The 19,943-nt window shown below is 42.0% G+C and overlaps 1 protein-coding gene and 1 long non-coding RNA gene across 4 annotated transcripts in view; one reads left to right on the forward strand and one right to left on the reverse strand.

The window, feature by feature from the left end:
• Positions 1-1,562: 1,562 nt before the first annotated feature.
• Positions 1,563-14,519, reverse strand: LOC105853309. The gene is made up of 3 exons (XR_001145144.1): positions 14,222-14,519; positions 10,534-10,677; positions 1,563-1,639 (listed from the first exon to the last, which is right to left on the reverse strand). It is a non-coding gene; the product is annotated as an uncharacterized LOC105853309 (long non-coding RNA).
• An 88-nt stretch (positions 14,520-14,607) lies between these two features.
• Positions 14,608-19,943, forward strand: part of KANK1 (KN motif and ankyrin repeat domains 1) — a 185,229-nt gene continuing 179,893 nt past the window's right edge. For all 3 annotated transcript variants that reach the window (XM_012721509.1, XM_004677622.2, XM_012721510.1), the window contains exon 1: positions 14,608-15,665. The gene's annotated coding sequence lies outside the window, so the exon portion shown is untranslated. The remainder of the gene's footprint in view (positions 15,666-19,943) is intronic.

Consider the following 19,943-nt stretch of genomic DNA (forward strand, 5'->3'; position numbering starts at 1 on the left):
GGCTGAGACACAGAGGGATCTGCAGGGCCACCAAAGCTAAGGTGGGAGCTGGCAGCAAGTCAGAAGGGAAGATAATGGAGCCCTGGCTGAACCAGAAAAAGACACAGCTCCCCAAGCACAGACCAAGATCAAGGTCTGGCCAATTCCATTCTTGGTGGCATGATGATGGCTGACTTCTCACTGAACTCACAAGGCCTTTCCTTAGAGTGTGTATGCATTGAGAGATCTCTTTTTTAAGGCTTCTAATGCTATGATTAATGGGATTAGCCCTACCCTCATGACACCATCTAACCCTAATTACTCCCCGAAGGCTCCATCTGTAAATACCATGAACATATGAATTGGGTGGAAGGGAAACAAGCATTCGGTCCATAATATAATCCTGATCATAGGTGAGCAAATCCAAAACTCAGTCTACTATTGCTACAAGTTCCCACACCTGCCATTACAGAACACCAAGGAACCTCTTCTTACCCTCAAACATAACAGCTCTTTAAACTAAGGTTTCTTTCCTAACCCAGGGGACTAAGGCAGTTATGGTGAAAGTGGTGGGAGGTCACAAGGGAGATTTGGTCAGTTGTAGCAAACATTAACATCACATTTCTTTTGCACAAGTGGATATAGCTTGATAGTTTTTGGCCCTGTTATAAGAAGGGAAACTAATCAACCATAACTTTATCATATGCAAATCCACTACATTTTTAAGGTATTTCTTCTCCACCTGTTTTGCAGTGCATAATTGTTTTAAATAGCTATATCATGTATCATTTGCTTTTTGTAAAACTCATCAAAATTGATTTTTTTCTGTCTTTCTGAATTATCCATATTAATGAAGCACAAGCTTTGGTCTATACTCTAGAAGTTGCAAGTAACAAAGTCAACTCCAGCAGCTGAACTAGGGGGTTAAATGAAGGAAGCTCGGGACGGTTCATTGAGCTGCAGCACCCAGGCAGCCTAAGTGCTGAAGTCAGAGGCTTGACATCACTATAACTTTACACTGCTCAATCTCCTTCCAGACTTTTACACATGGTGAAGGCTATGCCACTGCAAATACAGGTTAGCAGTCATACAGCTCACCACTACAAAAAGGAAAATAGTCTTTCCATCAGAAAATATTCAAGGGCAGGTCTTTGATCTAGATGGATCAAGTATCCATCCTGGACTCAACACTATAATTAAAAAGATGGAATAATGTGCATCTTTCTGAGTTGCTTTTTCAATCCTTTGATTGGCAGAAGGGAGAGGTAAAATCTGTTAATAGAAGAAGGTAACATCTACACATAATTGATGTAAACAGAAAGGTTTATCACTTCATTTATATTCTATTTTGCTGTTTGAAATTATGCTATTTAAAATTATTTGTATATGGCCATGATCTTTTTTTTTTTTTTTTTTAAGATTTATGCATACAGAACTGGGGTACAAGCCATAGGTGCAGGGGTGGTGAGAGGATTCACCGGAGGCAGAGTAGGGAGCAGAACAGGTTGACTGATGAAGCACACTGCTGAGGGGAGCAGCGGGTAGGTCAGGAGAGGTCTGGTTCACCATGTGGAGCAGCTGCCGCCAGCTTGTAGTGCTGTGCTTTAACCCGCTGTGCCACCAGCGAGGGCCAGACATGTTCTTCTTTGGGATGTGTTGCCTACAAAAGAAGGGAACTCATGTTTATCGATCACCTTTGCACCAGAAGGTGAGCCTAACTAGGTACATTTCCATTAGCCACATTTTCCAAACAGGCAGGCTAAGGAGTTAGATGACTCACGTAAAGTGATTCAGCTACTAAGTGGCATTTACTTAAAAGCCTGCATTGATATTTTTAAGGTAACTTTGGTTTACAACTCTGCATGTTTAGGAGTACAAGTTGGGACCTCTTCAAATGTATGTTATACCACACCAACCACCAAGGCATGGATAAATCTCCACTCCAGTCCACTGAATCTCCTCCACCCTTTCTTCCCACACCTTTCCCCTCTGGTAACCTCAATTTTGCAAGACGTATCCAAGGGTTTGTTTTGGAAAAACTGCATCTTGATTAAGATCAATGCGTCAGTGCAAATTGCTAAGGAAAATGCTTTTTAAAAACTGTAAGAAAGAGTACATAGGATAAAACCTGAGAACTACAACTGAAGGAGAAGAGAAATGATGGTCATCTTCCATCTCCCCCTTCTACAGCAGTTCCTTTTTCTCAGACTGAGAGTTTGGGGTCTTCCTAAACTTTGGTTCTCCTACAAGGAAATTCATGATGATATTGTTTTCAGAACCCAATACCATATCCTCCTGTCTCTACTTGCAAGAAAATAGCTGGGCTCCCACTACATGTAATTGGTGTTAACAGTGATTTATTATGTGCCCAGTTCTCCAGATGGTCCTTCATATGGAAATTATTTTTCTTGAAAAGGGAAAAATAGGGATTTTCTTTCCTCATCAGGTTATGACAAGTCTACAATCCACTCCATCAAAACTAAAACTAAAAACTTTGATGAAATTCCTTTAAGAAAGAGAGAAACACACACATTCCATCTGGTAAATAATTGCTGGTGTTGCATTCCTGTGCATTCAGGCAGGAGCTAACTTCTGTACAGCATAAAGCTGTGAAAATGTCTAGGCTTACTGGGGCAATATGATATAAGATCTACTTAGATCTCTCATGTCCTCAAATTGCAGCCTTCTATATATAGGTGAATCCTAGACTCTCAAATCACCCACAATCAGATGAGCTACACAGGGATAAGATTATTCCAAGATGTCTGAGAATTTTCATTTTTATGTTCAAAAACTCATATGGATTAACGCAACTCTTATTCTTCAAGAGTGAAAAAGAATGTTTGCGAAGGTCATTTTCATATGACCAGAGTTGAAAAGCAAACTCAGATGTAGCTCTAAGTTACATTTTCTTCCTGAAGAACAATTTGCAAAATCATTTTCAAAAACTTGCTGTTAGTCGTGTGATGGAATGCTTAGGAAAGATAAAGCATTCAACAGTAAAATGTGAGTTACCAAAAGTACTTAAGGCAGTTAATTTGTAGCAGGTTAATTTCCACTATGAATCTTATGGTTTTTAAGCAGGAAGAACTCTGTAGAAACTCTCCACCAAAGAAACATTCTCTGTATATGTTCCCTGTCTCTGAAATTTTAGGCAGAAGAGTTATGCATGAGAAATATTGTAGGGCAGATCTAAGAATTTGGGGAATAGGGCAAAAAATAGGGGTTACAGACTCAAATACCTTTAGGTGTTGGGCAGATAAATTGTATATTTCAATGTTGAGTCACTGAAACATAGATCAAACAGGAAAGGACTGGACAGATAAGCCCACTTAAAGGCAATCACACCCAGTATTAAGGAAAAAAAAAAAAAAAAGCAACAGCCTGGCCAAATAAGACTCTCAGCAGAATTTACCTGTTGATTAAAAGAATAGTTTGCCATGACTAGAATAGAAAATCCTTAAGCTTTTTATGACTGCTGAGTTCTGTGACTTTGTATACAGAAATGTATACATTTTATCTACCAAGAGTCAAATACTTGTGTTCACTGGAGTGGTAGAGGAAGGACTGCCTAGAATATAAAATTTACTCTCTATCTTCTAAACAAACTTTGGAAATTCTAGGCAAATGGGAATGCTAGGCAAAATTCAAAAGAAGCATTGCCAACTTCCTGAGAGTGTCCACCAACAGTCACAGAGTAAGCAAGAGTGACTTGGGTATTAAAGGACAAACATTGAGAGTAGAGTTGTCAGGCAGTGAGAACAGCATAAAAAATAATATCCAAAAGATGGGATGTGGGCGTCTTCCTTAGCTTCTTTGAAAAGAACCTTTCAACCTCTCTCAGGTATGCTAAAACTAGCTTCTTGTCACCCATTCCATTCTGAGCTTGGGTCCTACCCCCTTCACAACTTCTGACCTCTCTTAGAACTAAATTCCTTTCCAGCAGCCAGTTCTGCTGGACTCAGGGCCCTGAAAATCCCGCTGCTATGGCCCACTCCACACCACAGTCCCATTGCCTGTTTGCAGACTTATCAACCTGCTGCTAACTGGGTCACCTCTCGTACAATCACCCACATATCTAAACCAACAAGTGGATGGGGCTCATTTTCAAGAGAAGAGGGTAATTCTGAAAACTTGATGATCAGAGGTAAGGAGGCAGAAACAATTTTCAGAATTTGTATGTCACTGAAACAACTTGGTATTTGTTTAATAGCAAATGTGCCCTGATTTTGCACTAGTTGCATCAGTAGCTAACAGTGACTAATTGCTCATTAGGTGCCAAAATCTTTGGTACACAGACCCTGATTTGCCTCCTTACTACAACATCTAACATGGGGTCCGTTCTTATCCCCCTCTTTCAAGATGAGCAGAGTTTCAAAGGGTGAAATAACATGCCCAAAGGCACATGACCAAGGAGGGACATAAGTTCACACCCAAGTCTTCTGTCGACAGAAATTGACTCCACCCAGGAAGCATTGCACAATCGTTCTTCATATTAGTGTGCCATTCCTGTGGATCAGCAAACCCACACTCCTCTGCCCAGAGGCACCTACAGGCCTATCATTCCATAGAGGAATGGTCCCCATCCCAAACAAAGCACCCTTTTGGTGCTGAATTTGTATCACCTGTTTTTCAAATAGCACAGCATTAACACCACTTATTATCTCCTGAGGCACTTAAAAAAAAATAATCACCGATGACTCGGTCCACCCCCTAGAGATTCAGATTTAATTGGCTTGGTTTCAAACCAGACATCAGTATAGCAGGCCTTTCAATAATGTTGTTTTCAAACCAGACATCAGTATAGCAGGCCTTTCAATTGTGTTGTTTTGTTTTAATGCTAGTGAGAAAAAAGTTGATTTCCAGCAGGGTCACTGACTGTGGCATTTGGGTATTCTCTCTATGCTTTCCTGGGCTTTCTCCTGATATGCTGGTTTCTATCCATATCCCAAAGATATGTATGTTAAGTTCATTGCTGTGTCTAAATTGTTCCAATCTGAGTGGGTGTGGGCATGCTCTGGGATAGAAGAGCATCCTGCCCAGCCAGGGTTGGTTCCTGGATTGTGCTGAGATGCCAGGATAGGCTCTGGCTACCCACAATACTAAAAAGGAAATAAGCAGCTTGGAAAATAAATGAATGCATAAATATTATTGTTTAATATTAGATGTATCCTTTGGTAATGTTTTGTGACTGGGAATATGCCATGCCATAGGAACTTCACTCTCCTTTATATCAGTTCACCTGTGGCAAAATAGTTTCATTATATGTCACTTAAAGTCTCAGCTCCCAACAATGTATTGAGAACTTTAAGTGGGGACTTACAGTGTCCAGTAAGATCACGCCACATGACCCTATTGTGCAAGAAGGGCTGAGGACACAGGCAGTGAAAAGTGATTGAGAGCCAGGGTTTGGGGTTCAGTTGAAGAAGGTGAAGAAGGGGGCTGGGCAGGCACTCCTGGCAACTTGCTTTCAAATGCCTTTCAGAGACAGAGTTAACAGACAGGTTTGAAGTAAATAGAATAAATATAAGGAATGCTGGAATTGGACAGAAGATGCTTAATGAAGGTCATTCAAGTTTATTAAAAGTCACAAGAACAACAGCTGCCACCAAAGATAGGGTGCCCAAACTTGCAGGTAGGATATCAATTTGTACTTCAGGAGCTACACCTCCAATTAAACAGAGCCAGGTCGAGAACTACTTGCTGCTTCTGTACAGGTTGAGTTGAAAGCAGCCACTTCTCTCCCATCAGAAGCCAAAGGTATCAAAGACACTGGCTGTGATGGTGAAGAACCTGCAAATCATTTCTAGACTTGTTAGAAATAGAAGAGCATCTAGTGGTTAAAAGTGCCCACCTGGTCTTGCCTGGTAGTGCAGCAGGTTAAAGCACAGCACTAAGAAGCTAAAGCCACTTCAGCATGAGTTTGATCCCCAGCCCAGGAGGTGATCCACATGGCACAGCAGACTTTTCCCACCCGCTGCTCCCCTCAGCAGTGTACTTCACCTGTCTGCCTGTTCTGCTCCCCACTCTGTCTCTGGTAAATCATCTCACTGCCCCTGCACCTCTGGCCTGTACCCAAGTTCCATATGCATAATAAATAAATCTTAAAAAAAAAAAATGCCCACTTACCTGACAGACAGCTCTTGCTCCAAGTCCCTCTCTGCCAGAGTCCTGTTGTGCTGACTTAATTCATTTCTCCAAGCTAGTTTCCTCACATGTAATGCGTAGAGAAGGTTGTCAACCTCCTTTCATATTATTGAGGTGATTAAAAGAATGAGGCACAGAGTATTCAGCACTGTGCCTCCATTCTTAGTAAGCACCCCGGATATATCTGCCTTTGTTTTATTTCACCATTCTTCAACAAAGTAAGAGGAGCCTCAAGCACTGATTCTCCCTGTGCCCTGGAAAATCAGTTACACTAGAGCTACACAGTTCACCCTAGTCTATTACCTCATACCTCATTTGGATTCAGTCACAAGCATTGAGAATCCTGTTTGAAAGAGATAGTGAGAGGTGAGATAAAGGGTGTAAAATGACCAAAAAATAAAGGTGGAGGATTTGTTTCTGGCCTGTTCTCAGGGAGCCTAGGACTGATGATTTGTTGAGTGGGGTACAGAAAGGTGACCTAGGACTCCTCTCATATCTTTGGACTCCAAGGCCTTCGAGACTGCCAGCAGCTTACAGGACTCACTCAAAAAAAATAAGGAAAAAACAAAACAAAACAAAACAAAACACAGAAAGGATGGTGTGCTTGAGCAGAAGAGAAGGACTTTCTGAATTTATCTGGGGATGTTTACTCTCAGAGTTTCTACAAATGAGAACATGGGTTCTACAAATGAGTACATGGATTTTGCCATGGAGAGACCAAGAAGTTAGACCACAGAACACAGGCATGAGATAGTGATTGGCCCACAGCAGACCCAAGTTTGAGTTCTGGGAGTTCCTGGGAGCCTGGATGGGTCCAAGATTAATTCTGGTCCTTGAGCTTTAGGGAGCAAAGTTCTTAGTCCATGAGCTTTGAATGAAACTGAGTTTGTCAAGATTCCAGGTAGTGTCAGGTCTGGCCAATCAGAGGATCAATTTCTCTGGCCACAGATAGGTTCAGAAATGGGTGTAAGAACCTGTCAGAGTCAGAGAGATAAAAAGAAAATCTGTTCTTAACTTGCTTTATAGATTCATATTACAGGTCTCAAAATTCACCCTTTTGAGATATACAATTCAATGATTTTTGGTAAATTTATGGTGTAACCATCACAGATGTTTGGTTTTAGAATATTTCCTTAATCTCCCAAAATTTCTCATTTGCATTTGCAGTCTTTAGAAGACTAAAGACTGGCCCAGTCTTCTTGACTGGGCCAGATTGTAGGAATGATGATAGGGACCTAGAGCTACAAGGCTCCATCATAAAGAACCTAAGAATGACGCAGTAACTGCAGAAGGTGGAGCCAAGTGATGGAAAGAAACTGAGTACTCACTTTACTGGTTCAGACTCTGATCAAAACAAACCTCAAGACTGTTCCAGAATCCTTACACAATATAGATAACCTATATATATTTAAAAAAAAATCCTATTGACCATTTTTGGTAATATCCCCTAATTAAAAACTACTAAGCTCAACAATCTCCCGGGTTTTCCCATATAGAGTTGCCAGATTTAGCAAATAAAAAACAAGATCTCCTGTTAAATTTGAATTTCAGATAATTAACAAAACTTGGGGGGGGGTGCTAATATGTGTCATGAGATGTTTGGTCTCTGGAACGTATAGAAAGTAATTAGGTAAGGTTTTATGCTCATGGTTAGGAACAGAGTCACACCTTGAAACTGGCCCAGATATAGAAATCAGACAGATAATCTTAGTTTGAGTCTCTGCACTGACTGTGTGATCTTAGCAAATTAATTATCACTGACCTCTGTAGTGACAATATCTATCCTATAAAGTTGCTTAAAGAATGAAAGAATTAGAGATAAACAGGCATAATGTTTCCCTCTTAGCAGGTTTTAATAATGCTTAGCCATTTATTACTATGACTGATTATGTTCAGTTGATTTGAAGAAAAAAATCGTTATCACTGAGACCTTTATGAATATACTCTCAACTTGTAAATTGGCATTATGAAATGCCCAAGATTATAGTTAATAGTTCCAGGTAATGTGGACAAAGTGAGACTGAGCACTGACCTTCTATCAAACAATACCTCTATGTCTAGGAGAACAAAACCACAATAAAAATTAACAGATTATCCAGAATAAATAAAGGAAGGAAGTTCTTTCATTTCATTCAGAATGAAATGCCATTTGTTATACTGACTTTTCTAATGTCAAAGGTAAACATTTGTTCAGGTTTTATAGGGTCACTTTACAGAGGGGTAGGCTATCACCTGAGCAGTAGAAAGACTTCAGCCCTGACCTAGTTTAGCTCTCTTCTAAATTAAAAATGCTTTTGTTTCTTGAAATTTTGCATACACCTCTGCTTAAAAACTAATACACAAGGTATCAAAACTTTAATGGTCATTAAAAGCAAACAATTCTCTCCAGAAATATCTATGTAGACAAAAACCTTGAGATAATTTCATTAATGAATTTAAAGAGGTTTATATGGAAAATAAACTGACAAATTTTCAACTGATATCAACAACTTACTTTAAGCCCCCTACTGTTATTTCATTGCGTATCCCATATACATTTATCATTCAGCATGTATTATGTAACAGTGTCTGTCTATTCACTGAGGAGTGAATACAGCAGGTGAGTGAACAAAACAGTCCCAAAACCTTGCTTTTGTGGGGTTTATGTTTTGGGATAAAGAGAAAAGTATAAACATGCTAAATCAGGGAGTTATGTTGATGGACAGTGCATCTCTGGGAAGGTGACATTTAAGGAAAGGAGTTGAAGCAAGGAGTCGTGCTGATCTGGGGAAGAGAAAGGAAATGTTTAGCACAAAGGAACTAAAAGCAGGCGCTTGGCTGCAGTGTTCCAAGAATGGCAAGGAGGCCAGCCAAGTGGAGAGAGAGAACAAAGAGAGGAGGTGGGAGGTAGTGAAAAGTATTGTCATAACCATAGTAAAAGGCTGCAGGAATCTAACATCCAAATTTTGAGTCTTAATTTATTTACTCTATGTCTGCAGAGAAATTTTAAGCTACTTCAGATGGAATGATGGTTCTTAACTTTAAGAGAGGATAGGCTTGAGATTTCTCACAAAACTGTAACTAGAGGGAATCACTACAGCTCATTGATAATGCATGTGCTTTAATTCACAATTTGAATTCATATTCTGATTTCATTACTTGTTGGATGTGTGCCCTTGGGCAAGTTACTTAACCTCTCTGTGCTTCAATTTCCATCTTCAGGAAATGAGGCAGCTAAAAGTGCCACCCTGCCCCTAGCCTTTAGAATTATTGTGAGGGTTGCATGAGGTAGTTCAAGTAAAATGCTTAGCATAGTGCTTGGCACATATAGTACCAAATCAACATTGCTATTATTTCTTAAAAAGTATAATAAGGAGAATTTTATAGTTTGCATTGTCTATTCAGCATAATTTAAATGCATATTTAATAACCTAAAACATGGTTTTCAGTAAAAATATCTTGTTACTAATAATAATGCGAGCCAAACTCCAAGATGATCCCTGTCTCTTGGGTATTTAACCTCTTGTCAGTCCACTTCTACATCATATCAGGGAGCTGCATGACCCCAGGAGGTGGCAGAAGTGATTTATATCACTTTTGAGATTAGATTGTAAAAGACATTGCAGTCTTTCTCTCTCTCTTCTTTTTCTCGGGGAAGCCAGCTCCCTTGTCATGAGCAGCCCTATGAAAAGGAACTCTATGAATAGGAACATATGATAATGAACTGAATATTTAGTTATATATGTGGATACATATATAATTATACATATGTATGTATGTATATGTGGGTTTATATATAGTAGCAGTACATGTGTATCGGTACCTATAAATTTTAGTTAACTTTTGAGTATAAAGAAGTTATCATACTTAATTTCTGTCACTTTTAATGTTTAAAAATAACCATTGATCTTTGGTAATTTACAAGCTTTTTTTTTTAAAAAAAATGACTGTTATCAGTGTATATATCAGCATATACATTCATTTTCTATCTGATTTTTCCCCCTAGAATTACTTTATATGTACCAAGAGGTGTACCATTCTCAGCATTTTACTGACTATACAGTATTCTTCCCCAATGCTATGTCAAACCATCTAAATACATTCCCTGTTTATATTAGGGAAATTTAAGTTGTTTCCAATTTTTTAAAATAATGACTGACACAACATAATATTGCCAACTAGTCAGTAAGGTACTGAGAGCTCAGTAGATACCCAAAAGCAGACAGCACAGCAGCCTATAAGTAAATACCCAAGACATGCAATGGTTAGATAAGTGACCTGTCCTTTAGGCTGAGCTGAGGCTGTGAGAGCAAAGACTTGGATGAAACTTGCATTTAAGATAAAATAACAATAGCTTTCTAGAACCCATGTATTTGTGTTATATGCAAGTAGACAATAAAACATTGAGAATATCCTATAGGTAGTTACCTTGTCCTTATGTCTCAGAGGAGAATTTCAAGGAGAGCATTCCTGAAATAAAGCCATGGTCCTCAGACTCTGTTTCTACCTCCTCTCTTTTCACCATTCTCTTCCCCTCCTTTGGTTGTGCTTTGTCAAGCTCTACCATTGTGACTGGAAGAAAAAAAAAAGTTGACTAAGCCCTTCTTTGCTGAAATTCAGCACTATGTTATACATACCAGGTCTCCTTTGAATGTGACATTCAGACTTACTCTTATGTAACCAGATCCTAGGCGCAGGGAGCCCTCACTTCTCTAACTTGGTGGGCTTGGGTGCTTATCCTTTGACTGTACCCACGCTTCTCACAGGGTTCTGAGAACTACTGGATAAGTGAGCCATATTTAATATTTTAAAAATATCCTTTCTGGGTAAAGGAAGCTACACAATATATCAAGCAGCATTTAAAATGGCTGATTCTGGACCTTCTCTGGTAGCACAATGGTTTAGAGTGCAGCACTATGAAGCTACCTGCAGCCACTGCAACACTAGTTCCATCTCTGGCCAGGGAGGTGACCCATATGGCACAGCAGACTTTGCCTGTTTTGCCCACTGCTCCCCTCAGCAGTGTTTTTCAGTAAATCTGTCTGTCTGCTCCCACTCTGTCTCTGGTCTGTAGTTCAGTTCTTATATGCATAAATAAAATCTTTTAAAAAGTGATTGATTCTAATAGTTCACCAGGCTCACACTCATCAGTCTACACAACTAGATGTAGCCCTGACTGTGGAGGAAAGTTAGCATTATTCTTTAGTAACAAGATTGAGGTTGTGGTGACCCCAGAATTCCCTAGCAGGTTCAACTGTGATAACGCCTCAATTGAACATTGGGGCAGTCTTCTCACTCCCCTCTCTGTTCTGTGTCATTCATAAAACCTTATTTTAACTTTCATTGTGTTTGTTTGATGAAAAGCCTCTGAGGCTCTAAAGAAAGCTCAGTTGTTTGAAAACGACTGGGTTAGAGAATGGTGCTATGAGGTCAAGGTGAAAAGGTCACTAGGTCGGGGGTTCTTGCCAAGAAGAAAAAGCTTCCTTGACACTGACTCAGTGCAAAGTTATCACTACCATAATTTAAAAGTAAACAAGATGATGTACAGGTTGTCCTAGCTGGAAGTGGCTGGTGCTGAGTTCTGCAGCTGAGGCCAAATCCTGCTTCACCACAGTGGCTTTCTGCAATATCATTCCTCCCTGAAACTCTATTTTCATTCCTGAAAATGGTGATAATTATGCCCACCTCCTGAAAGATGTTTCACTGAGTAGGTTTATTGATTATTAAAATTACATTGTTTTAACAATTCATATTTCTTCCAGGCCAAAGTCTATTGCGTTACAGACACATACACACACACATTAGCCTTAAAGGTTGTTTCTAAGGGTTTCTCACCTGCATCCTTCATAGAAACTAACCCACATTTTGTTTACAGTAGGGCCTTAACAAATACTCAACAGATATTTGAGTATAAAGGCTCTAAATATAGTGGCTCTCCAGGGACAGGCTTGTACACATAATCCCTTCAGTAGGATCCTAGGAGAATGTCACACACCTTTTGAATGAGTTATAAATAATTTATAATAGTAACATAATACTGATGATTATAATTGTGAAAAAAGATTACTCTCAGCTCAAATTCCCTAAACTAGGGTGATGTCCTTCAGCAACAAATAAAATTGATTAATACAGTGTTTTAGTCGAAAGTAGATTGAACCCTAACTTACTTAGTAAAATAACTAAAGTAAATGAACGAATGCGACCTTTACCTTTCAAAGATTTGTTTCCAAAAACCAGGAATGTGGGGTTATCAAACTGTGGGTTGAAATAAATTAGGCCCTTTCTGGATTTAGAAAATAACTATTTTAACTGTTCTCTGACACAGTGAGCAACTAGATTATTTTTACATTCAATTTCCGAGTTTATAAATTCAGTAGCAACCCAACTAGAGAAATCTGAGTTACAAGTTTTGGGGATATAGGAAAGAACAAAGCAGACCATAAGGGATTACCCTCTTTTGCTTTCTCCATTTTAGTTTTCTCCAACAAGGGAGAATGAAGTACTGGTTTGCAGGAGAAAAAAACAGAGCCCTTGGCTGTAGGTAGTCCAGAGTGTAAATTACAGGTTAGTGTAATGTTAATAAATGTTCCTAAGAAAGAAGACTTCTAAACAGCAGTAAGAAAAGGGTCAGGGGTGAGGGAAAAAACAACTTCTAACAGTAAAATTTAGAAGATCCTAAGCTCAGCATTGGAAGAGGTGGTGGGGTGATGAATCCAGATATATCAACTGCACAACCGTCTTTGCCTGCAGATTACCTTGTCTTTAAGGGAGACTCACTTGTGTCTATGCTTGTATGTGCACACACGCACACACACACACACACTTGCCACCAGTTCCCTTTGAAATTCTGACATGAAGACAAGCAAAAACCCTTCCCTCTTATCTCTGTAAAAGATTTGGGAATGACAAAAAGCTTAACAATTTCAGTAACTGTGGAGTACAATAGTATTTTTTTAAAAGGTGATATGAAGCAGAGTATGAATAAGAAAATTGCTTTTAGAGCTTGTCCCAACCCTACTGGTTCCAAAGGTTTGATATGACTTTGATGATCTCTTGCCAGGGTGCCTTCCTTACTGCCTTCTGACTTACCACCTTGCTGCCATATACCCCCCATGGACCAGAGTATATGGAACACACAAGGTTCCACATTCTTACCTGTAGGACACCCAAGGCACATTACAGTTTAACTCACTTGCCAGTTTTGATTTTTTTACTGCATTCTGACAAAGGAGGCATAGTAGGTATGATTCCCATTTTACAGACAAGGAGTCTCAGGGACAAAAAACAACTGGTTACTGTTATTTGCACATAACTCCTAGTTAGGCAGATTGAGTGATTACTTGACCTGAAGGTTCACTATCCACAGTATTGATGGCACATCTTGGAACCAGGGCAGACTTAACAACAAAACTGTAAAATTTACATTCATTGTTAGTGTAGCTGATTCCAGAAGGAATGGGCACAGGAAAAATTAATTTTCATGGGAAAAAGAGGGAGAGGAGAAAGTCCTGAACATGGACACTGCAAGCAAGACCCCTCTTATTATGACCCCAAGTGTACAGTGCAGGGTCACATGATGCCATTGGGGGAGATATTGAATAAAGTAATAATGTGTTAAAAAAGGGGCCTGAAATGAAAGGAATGGGGGTACTAGGGAGTGATTGCTAATGGAGTTTCTTATTGGAATGATGAAAATATTTTGGAATTAGTTGATGGTTGTTGCACAACTGAATATATTCAAAATGACTAAATTGTATGTCTCAACAGAAAAATGACTAAAAAATGAAGTAAATTTCAAGTACAAATCCACTTGAGTGGATTTTGGGTCTAAGTCTAAGTAAAAATTCAGGATATACCATAGTTTTGATTGATTAGATTTATCTTAAGAACCTGTGAAGTGTTTATTGACAAAATGCAAGGAAGGAGAAATAAAGGGTGGAGATCACTTTTGTAGGAGACCCTGCCTCTGATTCTACCCACCCTTATTATCTTAGGAACAAATTATTTTCATAGAGTGGTGGACATTTTGCAGGAGAAGGTTTTAGAGAATCAGTACTGAATCCATATCCCTTATTCTACAGATGAAGAAATTGAAAATCAGAAAGAGTTTGCTTACTGTTACTGGTGAGTTGGCACAGGGGTCAAGGTTAAAAATGAGGTATTTTTGTTCCCACCGCCTTATCTTTGAGTTGCTCTTTGCTGAGTTTTTACAGACAGGTTGCATCAATTTCAGGAATTTGCAGGTGTGCTTTGTCTCCAACGTGTATGGATGCATCGATTTCAGTCTTTTCTCCCTCAGTCCAGCGGCTTGTCTTTTGAGCTTGCTGACTCATTACTTCAATCTACTTGCAAAAGACTGTGAAGTAAGGCCCCTTAGGGAATGTTCTGTGCTGGAGAGCTCAGAGGAAGGACCTTCACATCCTTTAAGAAAATTAGTGATTGGAGAGGTGCTTGTTTGTTTTTGTCCTAATATACTTGGTTTTAATAAATTCAGCCCTCTGTCCCAACCTAAGCTCCTTCTCAGTTTACTTACTCAAACCATCTTCAGTTTGCAAGACTCAAGGCAGTCTCTCACTTATCTCTCTCGCACCCACATCAAGTGCTCTGCCTGGAGTGACTGCCTTAGTTCATTCCTAAGTTCCCGAGGCAGACACTGTCTTCTTTGGGGATTCCTTGAACGTCTGCACCCTTCTTGACAGGAGTCCTCTCCCCTCCACCGAGGACTCGGTACTGTAGCCAAGTTGGAGCGAATGCCCAGAAGACACAGGGCAGGTCCAGAGAAAGGCGGGAAGGTTTTGGCCGCCAGCCCCGGGAGCACCTGCAGGAAGAGAGAGCCCTGCTCGCTCCAGTCGGGCTCTTAAAAGGAGCGGACAAACAAATCCATTGCCGCAGGGCAATTTCGTAGCCAAGTGGATGGAGACAGCAGGAACCAAAAGGGGGAGTTAACTGTGCCTGTCTCTGGCTTCCAGGTACCCCTCCCGGCAGAGCCTACAGAACCGAACTGGCGCCAAGTTTCAATGAGGGGTGGATGTTTTCACTCCCCTCGGGCAATAAGTAAAAAACGCGGGGGTAGAAGGAGCGTGCAGGGAGGGAGGAAGCTCCGGTCTGGTTCTCACAGCTGAAAGCCAGAGAGCCGAGGCGGGAGGTGCGCGAAGGTGCCTCGTGGGCCGGGAAGAGTCGGAGCGGCGCGCAGGCGCACTGGGGATTGCCGCCGGCCGGCTCTGGGGGGTACAAAGAGCGCGGCTGAGAGCCGGGGTTCCTTGAAGTCTGAGGAGTCGCCTAGGGCTCGGCGGGCCGAGGCGTCCCTCATACCCCGCTGTGGGACGCAGCCACTGTCGCTTCCCACTCGGCGCCTCAGGTTTTCTAGTGTCTCCCGACTTCTTGCCCTTGAGGTGGCTGCGAAGTCGGGTGCGTCCTGCGCGTTTCGGGGTTTAATTCTGCCGCTGGCCACCAGCCGGCTCCGCCCCTGCGCTCCGCCTCCTCCTCCTCTTCGGTCGGGAGGCTCAGTCTAGTCACTCAGCGGCCGGCGCGGCGCGGCAGGTTGGGAGCGGCGTCTGGAGGTGAGTGCGGCCGGGTCAACGCGGCGCTCTTTTCACCCCGTTCGGTTCGCGCTGCCCCCCTCCCTTCTTCGCCGGGCTGGGACCCAAATCCCGGGCGGGCCTCCTGGCGGAGCTGGGCAAACTTGGTGCCCCCCTGGGGGCGCGCGGTGTCGGTAGGTGAGGAGGGCAGCGCCTGCGGGGACCCGCTCGCCAGGGTCAGCCCCGAGGCCTCGGGTGGGCCTACGGGCCGGGTCCGAGAGGTCGCTCGGACTCCGCGGCCGCGCGGGTTTTTGCGCGCGCTGCAGCCGCGGGACTCGGCGGTCGGGAAGGGGAGCCCCGGGCGCCGGGCTTTGGGCGGCGGTAAAGTCCCGGGCCCCGCCACCCGGCGCGGGGTGGGGAGGGTGCGTGTGAGCCCTGGGGCTCCGGAACCCCGTGCGCGGCCCTCGGGTGCCCGCGGCCGTTTATCACGCCGTTTTGGGGTGGGACGGGACACCCTCCCGGAGGCGTCTCTCTGAGAAGTTCTGAACAGAGTTTCGCAAGAGGGCGAGGCGGGCGACCCCCCTTTATCCCGCCGTCCTAGAGCGGCAGGTGGTCCCGGCTCTTCCTCAGCTGAGTGGGAGATGGCTTCGGCCGCGCTCGGAGGAGCCAGGAGGTGGGGGGAAGATGCAGGAGCTCTGGGTCTCTCGGGAACCGGCCGCTACAGCGTGGGCTTGGAGTGTTTGTGGGGTCAGATCCTGGGAGGGTGTGAGAACCCGTGAGCGAACTTGGTCCCCTTACGTCCTTGTCTTCATGCTAATTTGGCAAACAGGGAATCTTGCGCTCACTGCAGCCAACTTCCTTTGACCATTCCTCCTTCTCCACCCGAGTCCGCGGAACTTTCGGAGGCATCTCTTGCCCTGCAGGGCTGTGCTGCGTCGGGGTGACTTGGTGAGGACTTTGAGTCAGCCTTAAAAACAACGTGTGGCGTCCCCCAGCGCTGGCTCTCTGCACATCGCCTCTAGGTTCATCTTATTAATTAATGAAATACTTTATCAAGAGTGAGAGCCCTGAGACTAGCAAGTTTCATCGTCTAGATCTGTTATTTATTTACAATTGACCCACCTTCACTCCTACCCCCAACCCCAGGGCTAATTTCCCTGGAAATCGGACCTGTTTCCTCATAGTTTAATTCGTGAGTTTAGCAACTTGAATTGTAATTGTTCATCTGGTCATCCAACTTTTTCACTAAAAAGTTGGCACTCACACATTTTATTCATTTTAAATATCATGGAATGTACAGTCCAGTGATTTTTGGTGTATTCATACAATTATGCACTTGTCATTGCTGTGTAACCTCAAGACTTTTTCCAAAAAAGAAATCTCATGCCATTATCAGTCACTCCTCATTCCCTCATTTTACGTGAAGTTTTCCCAAGAAAAAGATTGAGAGAGTTGAGAGATTTTTAACCTTGGCCCTTTTTCAGTTAATAGAGTAGGGAGGAAAGTTTCTCCAGCTGAGGCAGTAACAGAAAAGTGAAGGCTGGGCTGTCCTATGTTGAGGTGATGGTGTCTGAGGATGGAGGAGAAGCCACCTGTGGAGAACTAATTGCTTCCTTTGAAGAGAACACAAAATAGAAATGCAGTTTATCACCTTAGGGCACAGGGGTGCTTCTGGGCACTCTTTCCTGCACTCTGAATTCGCCAAGTCCATGAATCACTTTAGTTGAAGTTTTTTTTTTTTTTTAAAGATGTATTTATTTATGCATACAAGAACTAGAGTACAGGCCAGAGGTGGGGGTTGGGGGGAGGGAGTGAGAAGATTCACCAGAGACAGAGGTGGGGAGCAGAACAGGCAGATTGAATGAAATACACTGCTGAGGGGAGCACAGCTGGTTAGGAGAGGTCTACAGTGCAGAACTGGTTTGTTTTGGGGGGGAGGGGAGAGGAGGGAAGGAAGATGGTGGACTAGGTGGGTGAGAAACCATAGGGGAGGAGCTAGAGAAATACAGACTACAGTTTTGTTTTAAAATAACTTTGTTTTAAATTATCCAAACTGGCCTCAAAGAAACCACAGGCAAATGGCTACTAGAATCAATACACTAAAGACTTAGATCTTAGATTCATTTTTGTGGGTATCAGCATCTACGCACAAATAGTTCTATGGGCTACTGTGCTCTTGCTATAAACTCCTAGTTTAGGGAGGAGAAAGATGATGGGAAAGGGTCTATTTGGAAGAAATTTGAGGAATTAGGGAATGGGGTAGGAGAATGACAAAAAGGAGTTCTGTTTGTGCAAACAAAGGTCTGTTAAAAGGGAACAGGTGTATGGTGAGAAGATTCAGAAGCAGCAAAGGGGTTATCACTGAAAAATAACAAACTTCACTGGGACATTTGTTGGGTTATTTGTGCATATTTGAAAAGTCACTAAAATGTAATGTGAGCAGCATTGAAGATACCCAAATAATGCAATAACCATACTTCTGCCTTCCAGTCAATGAATACATCAACTTGTTTTCCATTGTTACAGGAAATTTTATGTGTCTTGTATGTGTGACTTGACTTATGTGACTTTTAAAATTGTTAAAATTGAACTTTAGCACACATATGAATTTTGAAGTGTACCATATAGTCAGTTCTCACAAAGTAAACCATGCAGCAGTGCTTGACACATGAAGAGTGATCAGTCACATACTTGGAGACCCAGGTGAATGGCAATTTGAGATAGTACCTTCATCCACTGGCTTGTAACTGCTGAACTGGTCTGGCCTATCTGTGGAAATGTAAGCCTGAACCCAGATTGGCTAGTTTGAATATAGGTTCTGAGATATGCTGTAGAACCATTGGCATTGTTACTGAACCTTTCTGTGCTTCAATTCCTTGTCTATGAAAAGGAGGATAATAAAAGCAACCCCTCATGGGCTTACTATGAGGATGAAAAGAATTAAAATGGAATGTCTAGAAAACTTCCTGGTACACAGTACGTGCAAAACATGCTTGTTGTTTTCTCTTTATGTTTGAATTGCTTAAGTTTATTTTTCTTCCAAATATACTGAAGTATGATTGATGGGACTGTAAGATGATTTGATATGTATATACATTATAGAAGAATTCATTCCATCTAATTAATTACCATATCCCCCATTTGTATATGAATATTTAAGTTCTAGCAAATTTCAACTATATGTCAGTGTCTTGCATTCAGTATAATTTCTGACATAATTTTTGCACATAGTAAAAATAATGCAAAAAATAAAGAGGTATTTAATATGAAAACTTAAACTCCTCTTTGATCCCACTTCAGTGAACTTCTTTTCTCAGACCTAACTGTTGCCTCTTTCTTTTTTTAGTTTTTCTGACGGTTATCATTGAACAAGTTACCTCAAAATGTAGAAACTTAGACAATTATTATTTTGGATTCTGTAGGTCAGGGATTCATCCAGGTCTTGGCTTGTCCTTTTTATATTTTTCAGATTTATTATACACACACACACACACACACACATATATACATACATACACTATGCTACAGGCCAGAGGTGCAGGGGTGAGCGGATTCACCAGAGACCGAGTGGGAAGCAGAACAGGCAGATAGACTGAAATACTGCTGAGAGGAGCAGTGGGCAAGGCAGGAGGGGTCTGCTGTGCTATGTGGGTCACCTCCCCTGCCAGGGATCACTTGTGCTGCAGTGGCTTCGGATAGCTTCCTAGTGCTGTGCTTAACCCGTTGCACAGCCAGGGAAGGCCATTGGCTGGTCCTTCTGACCCTTGTGGTGTTGACTGAGGTCTCTGTAGGTTACCAGCTGGTGAATTTGTCTGGAGGGTCCAAGAAGGCTTTTCTCCCATACTGTGTCCCTTGGCAGGAATGACTAGAAGGCCAGATTCAGTGATGACTTGACCAGAACACCTACATATGGCAACTTCAGCATGGTGACCCCAGGGAGTCAGACTGCTTACACAGGTCACCAGCTTCCCACATCTATTAATCAGGGTTCTTTTGAGAAAGAGCCAATAGGATATGCATATGATTACAGAAAGAGATTTATTATAAATAACTAGCTTAAGTGATTATGGAGGCTAAGTAAGTCCCAAAACAACAGCCTGGGCACCAGGAGAGAGTGTCACAGATGAAGAACACAGATAGCTGTCTGGAGAATTTCTTCTTACTTAGACACCAGTCTTTCTGTCTTTGTCTGGTTTTAACCTGATTTCAGAGACTCACATCATGTAGAACAATCAGCTTTACATAAAAGTTCACTGAGTAAAATGTCAATCTCATTCCCAAAACTCCCTCCACGTTGACAACCAGCTCACGGTAGGAGCT

The sequence above is a fragment of the Condylura cristata genome, unplaced genomic scaffold (genome assembly GCF_000260355.1).
Source record: "Condylura cristata isolate star-nosed mole 26May11 unplaced genomic scaffold, ConCri1.0 scaffold00006, whole genome shotgun sequence".
Classification (NCBI taxonomy): domain Eukaryota; kingdom Metazoa; phylum Chordata; class Mammalia; order Eulipotyphla; family Talpidae; genus Condylura; species Condylura cristata.